Source organism: Myotis yumanensis, unplaced genomic scaffold (assembly GCF_028538775.1).
Source record: "Myotis yumanensis isolate MYYU_CA2020_CCGP unplaced genomic scaffold, mMyoYum1.0.hap1 SCAF_5, whole genome shotgun sequence".
Lineage (NCBI taxonomy): Eukaryota > Metazoa > Chordata > Mammalia > Chiroptera > Vespertilionidae > Myotis > Myotis yumanensis.
The window spans coordinates 55450941-55469344 of record NW_027223756.1 but is presented as its reverse complement, the minus strand read 5'-3'; the positions used below and the strand labels follow the sequence as shown (position 1 = coordinate 55469344).

At 36.1% G+C, this 18404-nt stretch overlaps 1 protein-coding gene and 1 pseudogene across 3 annotated transcripts in view; one reads left to right on the top strand and one right to left on the bottom strand.

Moving 5' to 3' along the window:
* Positions 1–18404, top strand: part of LRBA (LPS responsive beige-like anchor protein) — a 554804-nt gene that overhangs the window by 16604 nt on the left and 519796 nt on the right. The window lies entirely within an intron of this gene.
* On the bottom strand, positions 10948–11214 carry LOC139011735 (small ribosomal subunit protein eS27-like pseudogene; annotated as a pseudogene).

Sequence of the window (18404 nt, the reverse complement as noted above, 5' to 3'; positions counted from 1 at the left end):
TCAGGGGGTTTGGGCGCTGCCCCCTGTCACGCTGATCCTGGTGCCGGGAGCCTCGCTGCTCCGCTGATCCCAGTGCCGGGAGGCATATTACCCTTTTACTATATAGAATAGAGGCTTGGTGCATGGGTAGGGGCTGGCTGGTTTGCCCTGAAGGGTGTCCTGGATCAGGGTGGGGTTCCCCACTGGGGTGCCTGGCCAGTCTGGGTGAGGGGCTGAGGGCTGTTTTCCGGAAGCGGGTGACTGAAGCTCCCAACTGTTCCTTTTTTTCTTTTTTTTTTTTTATTCTGGGCCAGCTTTAGCTCTGAGGCCTCGCTGCTGAAAACATCGATACAATGTTGCGGTCAGGCTGGCTGAAGCCCGGCTGAATGAAAGCCGGTTTCTGGGGTTTTGTTTAGCTTCTTATTTGCAACATAGTACATAGTTGCTTAGAGTTGCAGCTGAGAGGCCGGCAAGTGAGGGGGGGAACGTTGGAGTTCGCTGTCACTGGAGCAAGCAAGCCTCCCTGCTCACTTCAGTGCATGGCTGCCGGCCGCCATCTTGGCTGACAGTTAATTTGCATAAGGATATGCTGATTAGCCAATGGGAAGGGTAGCGGTCTTACACTAATTAGCATGTTTCTCTTTTATTAGTGTAGATATATATGTATATATATGTTTATTTATTTATTTTAGATATATGTTCTTGGATTCCTATTTTTTCTAGTTGTTAATTATTGTTCCTAATTATTTTGATGCTCAAATTTTTATGAACTTCTGTACATTATGACATGATTAATGTTCCAGGCTAATCTTATACCTCTCCTGGAATGAGCCACTTTTCTGAGGAACTTAGGTTCCTTTCTGGAGAAAAGCCTTAGAGACCAAGATTTGGGTGCTAGGTGTCCTCATTATTCTGGAAGTAACTTTGTTTCTGGGTTCCTTCAATTGACAGAGGAAAAAACATATGCATCTATATGTGTAAATATGAATATCTGTGTACTTATATACGCACACATTCGTATTTAATTTTGTATATGTTTACATGTTTGTGTGTGTGCGCACGTGCGCGCACACACACACACACATCTTTTAGAATTTATGAGTTCACATTGATGTCTCCAAATCTAGTCTATCTCCATAGGATTCTTGCTTATTCCTCCATTTGTTATTTGTATGTCTCCTCTACAGTGAGCACCCTAGCTTCCAAAAGTATCTATATATATGTCATACATTCAGTTCTAAAATAGTTTTGGAATGGCTGTGCATATATACTACCACACACACAAAAGGCCCACCTACCAAAATGAATCAGAATTTGTTTGCAGTTCAACCCCTTAGTCTGGGGATATATATTTACAGTTGACCCTTGAAAAACATGGGGTTAGGAGGTGACTTCTAAGGCAGTTGAAACTTTGCGTAAAACTTCTGCCTCTCCAAAAACCTCACTACTAATAGCCTACTGTTGACAGGAAGCCTTAACGGTAACATAAATAGTCTATCAATACATATATAGTATGTTGTAAGAATATGTTATATAATACATGTAATAAAATAAGGTAGATAAAAGAAAATGTTATTAAGAAAACCATAGGCCCTAGCCAGTTTGGCTCCATGGTTAGAGTGCTGGCCTGTGGACGGGAGGGTTGAGAGTTTGATTCCAGTATGGCACATACCTGGGTTTCAGGCTCGATCCCCAGTGCTGGTTGGGGTGTATGCCAGAGGCAACCAATTTATGTGTTTCTCTCACATTGAAGGATGTTTCTTTCTGTCTCTCCCCATCCCTTTCACTCTCTCTAAAAAATCAATGGAAAAAATATCCTTGGGCGAGGATTAACACACACACACACACACACACACAGAAGAAAACCATAGGAAGAGAAAATACATTTACAATACTGTACTATCTTTATTGATACCATAGTTTGTTGTCTGTTTATAAGATTAATCATGTCAGTCAATACCTACATCAGTATATATTATCTTATGTTGTAGAATTGTGCACCTAAAACCTGCAAAATTTTGTTAAGCAGTGTCACCCCAATAAACTCAATATAAAAAAAAATACATCTTTAAGATTTGGCATGTGAAAAAATATATTGTTTTATATGATACAAAACACTGTAGATGTTATATGTGTTACTAGCACTACATACAGAAATGAAAAGGTAATGTGAATATTTTCTATTTACAGATATAATGATTCATGCATTGATAATGAAGCAGCAGCAATATTAGTGATTGCTTTATGGTAGCCTATGGTAATCAATACAGTTGCATCATGGTAGCCTAGCCTATACACTAAGTAGTGAATAGTTATATTTTTATGGCATTCAGAAATACAATCATATTCATAATACAGTATTACAAGCATTGTTATGTTAAAAAAACCCCCACTCACCTGTGCTGATAGGCTGATATGCAGTTTCTCCAGTTTTGAGAGAAAGGCATTCTATACAGTAATGTAATTCTTTGAAAGCAAAGTTATAAAATAGTAAGATAACTAAATTTTAAATTTTTATTAAATATCACTCACTGTATGCCTGTGTAAGGATAGTCTATCCACTTCCATACAGGTCAAGCACATAATGTTCTACATGATGAATACTTAGGAGATGATGATGATGATGATGATGGAGATGATTACACAAAAATGTCTTACATAGTTCTTGCCATACAGTTATTAGATTTTCACACCAAGCCATTCACACACATCCACAACATATAACTTTATTGACTGTGCACTATGATGATTATTTACTGTTCATTAAGTGAAAGTGGATTATCATAAAGGTCTTCGTCATCTTCATGTTGAAGAGGACGAGGAGGGTGAAAAGTAGGGGTTGATATTGCCATTTCAGAGGTGGCAGAGCGGGAAGAAGTGGAGGAGGTGGAAGGGGATGAAGGAGAGACAGGCACATTTGGTGTGATTTTATGAAAATACATTGTAACTTCTGTCTTTTTTGCTTTTTCATTTCTCTGAAAATGTTTCTATGTGGTACCCATCCTTCTTCCATTAGTTGCTTTAGTTTCAGTGCCCATATCACAGAAGGGTCTATGTCATAAAAGAAGACAAAAGCAGTCTTGAATAATCAGAACGCTTTTGCCAGGTTACCTAATGTTATTTTGTCTTCTGGCACTACTTCTGTTACGTTGTCTTCTTTGAGCCTGGCAATGGTTCTAAAACACTCATCTCCATCAAGTTGACTTCTGTTAATTCCTCTGGTGTGGTATCTGTTAGCTACTGATTTTATCCCAAGATCCATATATTGAAACCCTCATTCCCTACCTTTGTTGTGATATCCACAATCTCTTTTATGATTTCCTTGATTAGTTCTGTTGTAACCTGTGAAGTCATACACAGCATCTGGACATAGTTTTCTCCAGCATAGCTTTCAAGGCTTTTTCTATAGCAATGATGGCATTTTCAATGGTCTAATCCTTCCAACTTTTATATATTCTTTCTCTTTGGGTTCTTTTCTGTAGTGTTCACCATCTTTCCATAGAGTAGTGTGTGTGATGAGCCTTTTGACCTCCTAATCTAGAGGCTGAATTACAGATGTGTTTGGGGGCAAGTAGACCACTTTGATACCTTTGATGTTGAACTTATGAGGTTCTGGGTGGCCATCTGCATTGTCCAATGTTAAAAAACTTTAAAAGGAAGTTCCTTACTGTCAAAGTACTTCCGACTTCAGGGACAAAGCAACAGTGGAACCAATCCAGAAAAATGGCTCTCCTTTGTCCACACCTTGTAAAACAAAAAGATTGTGAATGGCACCGCATACTAGTATTATCTGTGTTTATGTACATAAGTTTTGATATATTTTAACTTTTTATATTAGACTTATGTATATTTCATGGTAGGAAATAATAAAATAGATCAGTAACTACATACATTTTATGTATTTTTGACATACCTAACTTTTTAAAAAAAATATTTCTAGGCTACGTGTATTGTCTGTGACCTTTTTAAAATTGTTACAAATCTCCAAAATTTTCCAGTATATTTATTGAAAAAATCTGCATGTAAGTGGACCCACCCAGTTTAAAACCATATTGTGCAAGGGTCAATTGTATAATCAAATACTGTGTTCATAAATTACTTTGATTAGCTCTTTTTCTTCCTTCTGTAGATATGATTGTGATGTTAATTTGAACTGCAGTTGAATTCTTAGTTTTGATTCTAGTTTCTTCCCCTTGCCATCTTTCTTGATTTAATTAAAAAATTTACTGAGCATGTGGAACTTCTCTCACTGTTATAGGTAATCAGCTTCATTATTTTCTGATTTTCCTTTCATTTGTTTATTTTTGTTAAGTAAAGCAGGTACATGTATGTTTTCTAATTTCTATTTCTTGCACAAAAGGTAGCATATGCTTTTTCCCCCATCTTTTTTTTTTATTGTGGTAAAATACATAAAACAAAATTTGCCTTAACTATTTTTTAAAACATATATTTTATTGATTTTCTACAGAGAGGAAGGGAGAGGAATAGAGAGTTAGAAACATCGATGAGTGAGAAACATTGATCAGCTGCCTCCTGCACACTCCCCACTGGGTATGTGCCCGCAACCAAGGTACATGCCATTGACCGGAATCGAACCCGGGACCCTTGAGTCCGCTGGCCAACGCTCTATCCACTGAGCCAAACTGGTCAGGGTGCCTTAACTATTTTTTATGTTTTTATTGATTTAAGAGAGGAAGGAAGAGGGAGAGAGAGAGAGAAATATCAAAGATGAGAATCATTGATTGGCTGCCTCCTTCACATCCCCTACGGGGGATCGAGCCTGCAACCCTGGCATGTGCTCTGACCTGGAATTGAACCATGACCTCTTGGTTTGTGGGTGACACTCAACCACTGAGCCACACTGGCTGGTCTGCATTAACTATTTTTAAGTGTTCAGTTCCTTGGTATTAAGTACAGTTATATTCTGTAACCATCACCACCATTCGTCTCTAGAACTCTTCCTCTGACCTGAAACTATACCCATTGAAGAATAACTCCACATTTCCTCCAGTCTCTGGCAACCATCATTCTACTTTCTGTCTCTGTGATTTTTGAATATTCTAGGTATCTTGCATAAGTGGAATCATACAGTATATGCCTTTTTGTGATTGGCTTATTTCACGTAGCATAATGTCCTCAACATCATTCATGTTGTCATATATTGCAGGATTTCCTTTTTAAAGGAGAGTAATTTTCATGGTATTGTATATACTACATTTTGCTTATTCATTCATTTATTAATACGACTCGGGTTATTTCTACATTATACTAGGTGTAGTGGTTAATAATGTGCATTTTTTTCAATGGATGGAGTTATACATATGTTGACATATATGCAATTTGATATGTATGCTATTTTGTTGTATTGACAGCAAGCTTCAAAACTTCATATGTCAAAATTTCTGGCCAAAACCGGTTTGGCTCAGTGGATAGAGCGTCGGCCTGCGGACTGAAAGGTCCCGGGTTCGACTCCGGTCAAGGGCATGTACCTGGGTTGCGGACACATCTCCAGTGGGGGATGTGCAGGGGGCAGCTGATCGATGTTTCTCTCTCATCGATGTTTCTGGCTCTCTATCCCTCTCCCTTCCTCTCTGTGAGAAATCAATAAAATATTAAAAAAAAAAAAAAAAAAATTTCTGAAGATATTTTCGTAGATATTTTTATGCTTAAAAATGTTGAATTTTGTGCCAAAAAAAAACATTTGTGGGGAGTTTTAATTCATTACTTTATTTTGAAGAAACATGCTGCTGAATACTTCAGGAAGCTTATGGTGAACATTCTCCATCTCAAGATACTTGTGAACGCTGGTTTAAATGCTTTAAAAGTGATGATTTTGATGTAAAAGACAACGTCCAGGTCAATCAAAAAAATTTGAAGACCAGCAATTACAAGCATTGTTGGATGAAGATGCATGTCAAACTCAAAAACAACTTGCAGAAAGATTAAGCGTTGCTCAGCAAACAATTTCCTATCGTTTACAAGCAATGGGAAAGATTTTAAAGGAAGGAAAATGGGTGCCACATCAACTGAACGAAAGACAAATGGAAAACTAAAAGTCATTAGTAAAATGTTGCTTCAATGGCATGAAAGAAAGTCTTTTTTGCATCGAATTGTGACTGGCGATGAAAAGTGGATTTATTTTGAGAATCCCAAATGCACAAAATCATGGGTTGATTCAGGTCAACCATCAACATTGAATGCAAGGCCAAATCACTTCAGAAAGAAGACAATGCTCTGTGTTTGGTGGGATCAGGAAGGTGTGGTGTATTATGAGCTTCTTAAACCAGGCGAAACCGTTAATACTGATCGCTACCGACAACAAATAATCAATTTGAACCAAGCTTTGATCGTGAAACGACCAGAATGTGCCAGAAGACACAGCAAAGTAATTTTGCTTCATGATAACGTACCATCACACACTTCAAAACCAGTTAAAGACACGTTAAAACAGTAGTTCTCAACCTTTTCGCCCTTTAAATAAAGTTCCTCATGTTGTGACCCAACCATAAAATTATTTTCGTTGCTACTTCATAACTGTAATGTTGCTACTGTTATGAATCGTAATGTAAATATCTGATATGCAGGATGGTCTTAGGCGACCCCTGTGAAAGGGTTGTTCGACTGCCAAAGGGGTTGCGACCCACAGGTTGAGAACCGCTGCGTTAAAAGCTCTTGCCTGGGAAGTATTAACCCACCCCCTGTATTCACCAGACCTTGCTCCTTCCGATTACTACTTGTTCCGATTGATGGCACACGCACTTTCTGAGCAGCACTTCAAAATGTACAAAGGAGTGGAAAACTGGGTCTCTGAATGGTTTGCCTCAAAACCAGAAAAGTTCTATTGGAACGGTATCCACAAATTACCTAAAGATGGGGGAAATGTGTAGCTAGTGATGGACATTACTTTGAATAAAGCACTTTTGATTTTTCTCTTGAAATTGCTGTGTTTTCTTTGATTACAAAATCCGCATTATTAACCGGTACACCTAGTAGCTATTGTGACTAATGCTGGTATGAACATGGGAGTACAGATACCTCTTCAATACCTTGTTTTCAATTCTTTTGGGTATATATCCAGAAGTGGAATTACTGGTGAATCCAGTTTTAATTTTTTAAATTTATCTTTGTTGTTGAAACTATTTCGGGTGTCCTCCTTTGTTCCCCATTAACCTCCTTGGCCTCCCAAGCTGCTCCCCACAGGACTTCACCACACTATTATCTGTATCCACGGGCTATGCATATATCTATAATAATAAAAGTGTAATATACAAATTGACCGAACGGCCGAACAGTGAATGAACATCCAGACGGCCTTCTGGACGACCTTCCGGATGAAGCCGGGGTTGCGAGGGCCAAGGCAACTGGGGCAGCGAAGGCCTACTCTTGCTATAATTTCGTGCATAGGGCCATATATATATATACACACATATACATACATATATACATAAAGTTCCCAGTTAATCTCTCCCAACCACCCCCTGCCTTCCCTCTAAGGTTCGATAGTCTGTTTCATGCTTCTATGTCTCTGGGTCTGTTTTGTTTATCAGTTTATTTTGTTCATTAGATTCTACATATGAGTGAAATCATGTGATACTTGTCTTTCTCTGACTGGCTTATTTTGCTTAGCATACTATTATCCAGGTCCCTCCATTGCTGTTTTAAAGGGTAAGAGCTCCTTCTTTTTTACAGCTGCATAGTATTCTATGGTATAAATGTAGCATAGCTCTAGTTTTAATTTTTTGAGGAACTGCTGCATTGGTTTCCATAGTTGGCTCTGCTGTTTTCCATTCTATCCAACACTGCACAAGCATTCCAATTTCTCCACATTCTCACCAATACTTTTTATTTCTGTTTATTTTTGTTTGTTTGTTTTGTTTTGGTACTAGTCATCCTATTAGGTGTGAGGTGATACATCATTATGATTTTGGCTTGCATTTCCCTAATGATTAGTTATGTTGAGCACCTTTCATGTGCTTGTTGGCCATTTGTATATTCCTTGGAGAAATGTTTATTCATGTCAATTGCCCATTTTTGAATTGGGTTGTTTGTTGTTGAGTTTTAGGAGATCGCTATAGATTCTAGCTATTAATCCCTTATTAAATATATGATTCTCAAATATTTTGTCCCATTCTGTGGGTTTCTCTGTTTAATAGTGTATTTTACTCTGTGATAGTGTCTTTTAATGCTGAAAATTTTCATGAAATCTAGTTTGTCGATTTTTTCTTTTGTTGGCTGTGCTTTTGGTGTCATATTTAAAAAATCATTGCCAAATACAGTCTTGTGAAACTTTTGCCCTGAGACTTTCTCCTAAGAGTTTTACAGTTTCAGGTCAGACATTTAGATCTTTGATCCATTTTGAGTTAATTTTTGTATATGGTGTAAGGTAAGGTTCTACAGTCATTGTTTCTTCTGCATGTGGATATCCAGTTTTCCGAGCACCATTTGTTGATAAACCTGTACTTTTCCCTTTGAATGGTCTTGGCACCCAGAGTATGCTCTTTGGAACTTTACTATTTTCACTAATAGTTTCTCATGGCAATCTTCCTCATTATTTTTTACAGCTGTATAGCTGTGTGTGTGTGTGTGTCTAGGTGCCATTGAATATTTAACCAATCCCATATATTTGGACTTTTAGATAGTTTGCAAAATTTCCAAAAAAAGCTGTAATAAATTATGTCATTCAAATTTTTTTTGTGTGTGGTTGGAAGTGTATCTCCAGGTTATATTCCTAAAAGTAGTATAGCTGGGTAGAAGTGTAAATGTTAGATATTAGAAAATATTAACTTTCATGTGGGTTGAACCCTTTTGCATTCCCACTAGCATTATATGAGAGTGCCTGTTTATTCACAGTGGGTATTGTCAAGCTTTTGATGTTTTTGCTAGTCTGATGGGTGAGAAATGGTATTTTATCATAGTTTTTATTCATACCCATTAACAGTTACTTCTTGTTTCTCCTTTCCTGCAGTCTCTGGCAACCACTAATCTACTTTATCGCTATTATTGACTCATATTTAACATTTGAACTTTGTTGTCTAATTTTCTTTCATTAGCATATGTGAAATAATTCACCTCAGTGCTTGACACTCGTTTAATGATAGAATACATAACAGTATGGAGGGTCCAGAATAAAAAAAAAACTAAAAACAGCACTGCAGAACAGTAATGATATGACTAATGAATGAATCTGTCATTAAGGGTAAGTTATATTCAGGAATATGTTTTACTAACGAGAGAGAGAGAGAGAGAGAGAGAGGGAGAGAAAGAGAGAGAAACATTGATTAGTTCCCTCCCGTACATATCCCTACTGGAGCTCGAATCTACAGCCTAGGTATGTGCCATGACCAGAATTGAATCAGCAGCCTTTTGGTGCATAAGACTATGGCCTAATGAACTGAGCCACACTGGCCAGAACTATATTTAGTGATCTTTTTAAAGAACCAGGGAATTCTGCATTTCTTATTAGAAAGTATATGGGAAAAATACTGAAAATAAGAAAGGGCAAATAAAAGTAGGAAGAGTACTTTTTTCTATCTCTAAAATGAAAAAAAGTAGATATTAATGTCTACTTTTCAGAGTTGTTAACATTACATGAAATCCTGTCAGTAAGAGATACACTGTTATTTAGAAAAAGTTTATATAAATGCTATCCTGCTTTTACATAAACATATATACAATTTAGCCTTATCCTTGATTTTGAAAAAGATATCCAAGCCATCTGTATAATTTCTCCTCAGAAGACTAAGATTTGGTAAAGCTTGGATTGTAACTTCAAACTTGGTAATAATAATTTTGTAATAAAATATGGTAGCAGCCATAGTCTCCAAAGTGAGATGCTTAAGATGGCTCATTAAAGTACATGAAGAAAGTATTAGAATTTATATTTATTTTCTTAGTAAGAAAAAATTTAGCTTTGCAGTGGTGGCCCTCATTCTGTCAGATGGTCAAGTTAGAGTTATAGCTTGTGGCATCCTGAGGAAGACTAAAGTGGGTAATAACAGAAACCTCACCTAGGTGTCTCCTTTCCGATTATTGTGAAGTGCTTCCTTGTGCCTGGGTTAGTTGATTTAAAGATAATATTATTTTAAACAATAAACTTTTGACAATATTTTGTGATGAGATAAGTGATTATAAAAATCTAATAATACCCAAAGGTCACTATTTATATAGTGATAGATTAAATTTAAAGATGAATTAGATAGTTTTTCTACTATAGAAAGATCTGAATTTATCTTTTCTAAGTATTTTTATAAATGTAAACACAATCTGTCCTTTGATGTTTAAAGGTAGCAGTTTAGCTATTAGTGAGAAAGTAACTTCTTTTTAAATGAAATTTGTCCTGTGAAAATGAATGGTTGTAAACATTTACATTATTTTCTGACTTTGTTGCTGGAAAGCATGTGTCACTTATAAAAATGTTTATATTTTGAAAAACATTAGAAAAATACAGGAACAGAATTTTCTAATCCATTTTTAAAACAGAGATATCGTGAATTTTGAACCTATATTTATAAACAACACTTTAATGTCCTTGTAAGAAAAATGGACAGTTATAACTGAACTTCAGCAAACTAATGAATCCCACCTTACAGTTGGATTTACATATATTTGTGTATTTCTCTTTCTACTCTGTTTTGACATTAAAACTGACTTTAGACTAGAACTTCTAATTGCTGTATGTTATCTCTTTACCTCACTTAATTTCCTTTTCTTATTTTTATGACATATATGTTAGATTAGTATTCAGTAGTCCAAATATACCTTGTGAATATGTCTATGATCTGAGTACTTAAGTTTTTTCCCCCATAATCAAAACTTTATTGAAAAATTGACATCAAAATAGGAGATCACTGTTGGATACTTACAAATTAAATGTAATTACATTATCCTGATAGATTAACTAGAATTACTAAACTGATAAGGCTTTTTGTGATATACCAGTAACCCAAATTCAGGAAGCTGTGTGGGTCATTAGTGTTGCTTTCTTCTAAATGAACACCCTTCTGTGAATCTGGCCTTTCCTCCTGTCCGCTGGCACAACACTTGAACAACGTACGCAAAGTACCACTGTCTGAGCATAGCTGAAAACGGTGGTGATCTTGTAGCAATCTGAACATTTTACATCCATAAAATAAGAATTTGGACTTTGAGCTAGCTGTTTTTTTTTTTTTTTTAAATGTTTTTTCTTCTCCTCTTCCAAGGATGGATGTAGTAAAATAAATCTCTAGCCAAAGGCATGTTGATCCTCTCGCTGGCGCAGCCCATCCTGATCTCCAAGGTGACACCCAGGGGAGCAGCACGAGATCCGATAGACTGAGTACTTAAGTTTTTAACTGATAGGATTGTGTAGTCCAGATTACTGTCTGCTATTGCAGGGGAGAAATTTGAAGTCTACATCACTAATCAAGTGCTTTTGCAGTCGCGTGAAGTTTGACTCATAATGATGCCATACTCAGAGTAATTTCTGTGTTTAACCAAATTTGTCAAGTTCACTGAAATATTTTTCTGCCTCAGTCCCTTTCTGCTCTCCTCTTCTGGGCTTCCAGTAATATGTATGTTAGGCTTTTTGTTATTGTCCCATATGTCCCTGAGACTAGTCCTTTTTTTTTTTTCATTTTTCTTCTCTCTGTTCTTCAAGGTTAAGATAATTATATTGATTTATTTTGTTATTTACTGATTATTTCCTCTGTCATCTCCATTGTAATAATGAGTCTGTCCAGGCTTGGTATATTTTTCACTTTTAAGATTTTTCTGCTGAAAACCTGTATCTTCCATTCATTTCACATGTCTTTACCTTCTGAAGCTTAGTTATGATAGCTGCTTTAAATCTTTGATAATTCCAATGTCTGAGTCATCTAGGTGTTGGCATTTGTTTATTGTTATTTTTCTTGAAATTCATCACATTTCTGACTCTTGTATGTCAAGTAATTTTGGATTATATCCTAGAGTTTGTGAATGTTATGTTGGTAGACCCTGAGGCCTGTTATATTCCTTGGGGAAAGTTGATTTTTTTGTTTTAGCAGGTGATCAACTTGTAGGAGGTGATTAAGCAGTGTCTGTAAGGCTCTTGTTTTCATGCTGATTGTGGAGGTTGAAAGTTCATGAGGCAAGCATTCAGGAAGAGAAGATGGATGTAAAGTGGAGGAGAGCAAGAATAAGCTGGAGTCTACAAGTACAAGTTGGGCCCACAAGGACAGAATATAACCCATGTCAGGTCTTGCTGGTTGCCTCTGACCTTGATGCTATGTCTCCTGCAGAAGTTGGGTTCCTTTGTCATGAAACTTAATACACACATCTGGCCCAGAAGTGTAAGAAGCTGAAAGAAAATTTAGGGGAAGGTGGGGCGGGGGTAGGTCCAGCCATTATGTCACACCATTGAGAGGAGCCATCAGTTCGGTGAAAATGTGTGTGAGCTACAAAATGGCTGCTACTGCACTTTCTCCCTTTATATTTCCCACAAAAGTTTTTCGTGTGGATTACCCTAACAAGGTATGTACAGGAAGGGGATTCTGGGAAATAGAATTCAGCCTACCCAAGTTGACACATTACAGTGCCACCACTGTTAGATATTTGAGTTGTTTGTTGCTGTTGGTTACAAATAATGCCGTAACTTAAGTAGTGAGTATAAAGTGCTTTAAATGATTTGGCTTATTCAAATATATTTTTTTGATCATTTACTACATTCAGGTAGATGCAAAGAACACAAAATTGATTAAGGAATGGTTTGTCTTTAGTTTCTTCAAGTTGGTTGGTACTCAAGACACTTAACATTTATGCCATTGCTATACTATAAGTAATGAAGTATATGTTGGTTCTGTGAGTTGTTTTGTAGTGCTTTGCATCTATCTCATTGTTAATTTTGCCCATGGAACATGAATATTATTCCTTATCAATGAGTGCATCTTATACTTGATCCTGTGCATAGTAGTTACTTGATTAATGATTGATAGATTTCATTTGCAATGATTTTTATATTCTGCTTGTCTAAACTTCATTGCTGATGCTTAAAAGCATTTCTGGTTAATTTTTAATACAGAGCTATTGAAGATTGATTGAAGCTGTCAGATTTCTAGGTGGGCAGGATAAGTGTAGTTAGTGCTCTTATTTTGGCTAATGAAGTTTTAAATTCTCTTTTGGAGGATTGTATGAAATAATGTATAAGTTTAAATTTCATTATTTAAGTTAAGCAAGCACAATGCTTTCTAAACATATTTTTATTGATTTCAGGAGAGGAACAGAGAGAGAGAAACATCAATGATGAGAGTCATTGATTGGCTGCCTCCTGCATGCCCTACACTGGGGATTGAGCCTGCAACCTGGGCATGTGCCTTGACCACGAATTGAATCATGCGTGACATCCTGGTTCATAGGTTGACACTCAACCACTGAGCCAGGCTAGGGAAACACAATCCTTTTTATTTAACTTAAAAAATGATAGAAAATATAAGGTCTTTAATTGATTTCATTATCAACTTTTAGTATTTATACATCTTAATTAATATAATATGTAACCATATCTAACTCAGTAATGTGTTTTCCCTTCTTTTAATTTGTAAATATGTCATGTTGTATCTTTAAAAGGTAGACTTAAAAAAAATCAAACCATAGTACCTTTATCACTCTTAAAAACAATTCACAGTAATTTCTAAATTTTATTGAATAATCAATGTTCAGAATTCTCTCATTGTCTATTAATTTTTTGTTTAGTTTTAAGTATAGTTGGGTTATTTGAATCATGAATCAAATAATGTGTAGGCAGTTCATTTGGTGTATGTGTCTCTTAAATCTTTTTCAGTGTCTAGGTTCCTTTCTCCTCCCTTTTTTCTTGCCATCTACATTTTTTTCTATAGGATTGAGTCATTTAAAAAAATATTTATTGATTTCAGATTGGAAGGGACAGGGATAGAGAGATAGAAACATCAATGATGAGAGAGAATCATTGATTGGCTGCCTCCTGCACGCACCCTACTGGGGATTGAGCCCGAAACCTAGGAATGTGCCCTTGACTGAAATTGAACCCCGGACCCTTTAGTCCGTAGGCTGATGCTCTATCCACTGAGTCAAACTAGCCAGGGCTGAGTCATTTTTTTTTTCTGTAGGATTTTTCACTGTCTGGATTCGTTTTTATAAATCGATCAAAGCTTGATTAGATTATGACCAAGTTGTTTTTTTTTTTTTTTTTTTTTTCCGTGTGAATTCCTTTTAGGCAGGCTATGTACTTACTTACTGCATCCCAACAGAAAGCACATAAATCTAGTATGTTTCTCTCTGTGATCTTAGGACCTGGGTGTGAGATTACTAATCCAGTGGGCTTAGGTATTATTAGCTTGATTTGGGTATTTTCAAGCTCCCTTGAAACTTTTACCCTTTAACAAATGGTGTTAGCAGTCATTAATAATCATTACTTAAATCCATTTTATCAGGAGTTCCAAACAGTGATGTTTTAAATTTCTCATTTTCTGCATTCCTTAATTGGCATTTTCTAATATGAACAACTTTTTTTGGTGTGTGAAACTTTATTTTTTTAGTAGAACTTCATAAAATCAAGAATTTGAAAAGACAGGGTAAATGCCTGATACTTCATCCTTGTTTTCCATTTTTCATAATAATGAGTTAGTTTCTTTTTTTTTTTTTTTTTAAATATATATTTTATTGATTTTTTACAGAGAGGAAGGGAGAGAGATAGAGAGTTAGAAACATCGATGGGAGAGAAACATCGACCAGCTGCCTCCTGCACATCTCCCACAGGGGATGTGCCCGCAACCCAGGCACATGCCCTTGACCGGAATCGAACCCGGGACCTTTCAGTCCGCAGGCCGACGCTCTATCCACTGAGCCAAACCGGTCTTGGCATGAGTTAGTTTCTTAAAGGGAATTGTGTAATAGCTTACTTGGCAAAAATTCACACAAATTTTCATTCAGACATCTTTTTACTTAGGTTTCACCACAAAGTTATATTAGAGGTTTTATCTCTACATTACAAAATGTATTGATTTTATACAATTTGCTTCTTTTGAAATATTAATGTAGAACAAAAAGATTAGAGTTGGTACATTTTTTAAAATTACAGTTTTTGTCCTCTAAGTTTGCCATTCCTTCTAACACTATAAGAAGATACTTGATCAAACTATTAACTTACAGAAAGTGAGTCTATGTAATCTGAACCCGGAGAGAATGTGACACTGAAGCATTTCAGAGGGTATATTGCCATTGGATGAAATTTCAGGTAGGAAATAACTGCATTGTTTGGTATCAGGTAGTCAAATTAGTATAAGCCACCTGATTGCTTTTAGAAAATGAACTTTTATTTTACACAAGGAGGCAGAGAAACTAGCAAAGACTTGCTTTAGTCTTAAAGTACTTGTTTTTCTTGGAATGGAAAATGCCTTTTATTTTTAAATGCACAACTTTAGAACAAATGTGAAACTTTTTTTTCATTTCTTATGGCTTTTGTTTTTAATAGAAAATCTGTTAGTTACTACAAGAAAGGGTCAATTTATGTGTTACTTTAAGAGTTGCCAACCCTTTCTAACTACTGGTTTATCTTGTTAAATACTGATGTATTTTATTTTTCTCCTCAGTTTGAGACTTTGCCTCTCTTTAACCCTTCTACAGTGTTTATTTTATACTTGCCATTGACAATGTTTTAGCTCTTACCTTGATACTTGAAGTTATTTGAATACTGACTTAAATGTTATTTATGTTTATTTAAACCATTTGCTAGCTTTTTGATATACATGTCTAAAATTTGAAATCGTAAAACCAAGTTTTATAATCAATCCTTTACTAAATAATCTGGCTTTTAAAAGCTATTGCAAAGGTTGGTTCTATATATTATTACATCAAATGCCCATGAGATGGTGCTCATTTGTTTCACTTTTGTAATACTGATGTTTTGTAAGCTGCTTATAAGAAAATATAGAAATATATAGTATGCTGTGAACTTCCAATTATTTTCTCAGTAATTAAAATGGTTAGGAGGTACATTATGCCAACATGATGAAAATCAGTCTGTTATTCATCTTAGTCTATCACATTTATATATTTCTTCCCTAATCTGAATGTTGGCTAACATAATCATTGATTTGCCAAAAGTCTTCAAATGAACAATACCTGAAATGGATATCAATTTTGACTTTCTTAACATAAACTTCAGATTGCATCTTTGTTTTTTATAACGTGTAAATTGTTTTCCCTTTCCTCATTGGGCCAAGCCAGTAACACTTATAAAATAGGAGATGAAATTTAGAGCTCTTAATTTTTCACTTGCTGTAGCTTGCTAAATAAATTTCAGTATATTTTATTAGAAAGAGAATGGTGTGTTGTTATCTAGGTACTTTCTAAACTGAAAGCATTTTATTCTCTGAATTTTATTTTGTTGGATATAAATTTTAGTAAAACGAGGAATCAAGTGTATTTCTGGATTGTTACCCTTGTGCCAACTATTCCTTTTGCAGTCATTGGACTTTTATCAAGTGTGTCTTCTATTGAGTTGAGAAAAGTGGATATAGCCTGGAAGAGGTAGAAAGAATTGTTCAGAGATAACATCATGAAAAAGGCCTGACTTACTAGTATATCAGGGCTCTGCGATAGAAACAATCACTATTCTGATTGCCTAATCTGGGTCTCTGTGAATCTGGGCACCATGATTGACATTTCCTACAAGGACTATATCACGTAAGGAAATAGTTCCCCAATCGAACCAGAGGAAGGGAATATGAAAGCAGTGCTTCCCAAAGAAAGGTAGTAACTATAACTATTACATCACTTTTTAAAAAATTTTTGGTTAATCCTCACTGATGATATTTTTCCATTGATTTTTAGGGAGAGTGGAAAAGAGAGGGAAAGACAGAGAGAAACATTAATGTGAGAGAAACATATCGATGGTTGCCTTCTGTATGAACCCTGACCAGGGCCTGGCTGGGAAGAGCCTGCAGCCAAGGTACGTGTCTTTGACCAAAATCGAACTCAGGACCCTTTGGTCTGCAGGCCGACGCTCTATCCATTGAGCCAAACTGGCTGGGCTATTCCATCACTTTTAAGGGTTGCTACAAGGGTGATATAAACCCTAACCTGTTTGGCTCAGTATTTAAAGTGTTGGCCCACAGACTGAAGGGTCTTGGGTTCAATTCCTAAGGTCAAGGGCACTTACCTCGGTTGCAGGCTCCATCCCAAGCCTTGGTCGGGGCATGTGTGGGAGGCAACCACCAATCGATATGTCTCTCTCACATCCATGTTTCTCCCTCTCTGTCTCTTCCTCTCTCTCCAAAAAATCAATGGAAAAATATCCTCCAGTGAGGATTAACCAAAAAAAAAAAAAAAGAAGAAAAAAAAAGAAAAATAAGTGAACACACTTACGCTACTGTAGAGCTGTATAACAGTTTTGGTGTGTATGTGTGAGTATGAGTGTGTGTGTGTGTGTGTGTGTGTGTGTGTGTGTGTGTGTTGAGAGACAGAATCTTGCATGGCATCAGAATCAGATAGACTTCATTTTGACTCCTAACTCTGTCACTTCTTATTTGTGATTTTTGGGCAAGCTATATAATCTTTCTTATCTAGTTTTTGAATTTGTAAAATGAGACTAATAATACCAACCTCATAGGATTGTTAGAGTCTTTGAAAATAATGCCTCATATGTATTTCCTTCTCAGAAGTTTACAGTGTGATAGAGACAAGAGTTATCCTATTTAATAAAGAGCTAATATGTAAATTAGACTGAACAGCAGAATGACTGTCCAGATGACATTCTGGACGAAGCCGGGACTGCGAGGGTTGAGCCCCTTGCATGAATTTCATGCATCAGGCCTCTCGTGTAAAGATAACAATGCAAGATAGTAAGTGTGAAATGTGTATGCCTTGCAATAGGCAAAGTTTTAATCAGAGTGGAGAAGCATTTCTTCCTTTTTTGTCTTACGTGGAAATGTCTGTTTGTAGAGAAGAGAGTTGAGCTAAACTTTGAAGTTTAGGAAGGGAGAGCAAAGACAAGGAGGTAGAATTTTAAAGCTTCTTGATAAAATTGGCTGGATCAGTAAGATTGTATGGGAACAAGATGAGAGGGGAGGCTTTTGGAGATTTTGTGGGGTAGGCAAGTGATTGGAAATTTATTCTGTAGGTAAGGAGTAGCCATGATGATTTTTGTAGTGGGTTTATACATGGTTAAAATGCTCTTGGGAAGCTTGATATGGTGGTAATGACATAACTAATTGGAATTATTGTTCAGTGAAAAAATTTTATGTATTTAGTATATTACTGATTTTAACTTCTGTTCATCCAAATCAAATTTTACTTACCAAAAATCATTATGTAGTTGATATTTTAGTTTTACTAGGTGAATAGTGGATCTCAAATAACTAATAGGAGCTTGGTGAAGGCTTATGTTTCTGTGTTGTTTAGATTTCAAGGCCATGAGGCTGTCTCTGGCCTCAGCC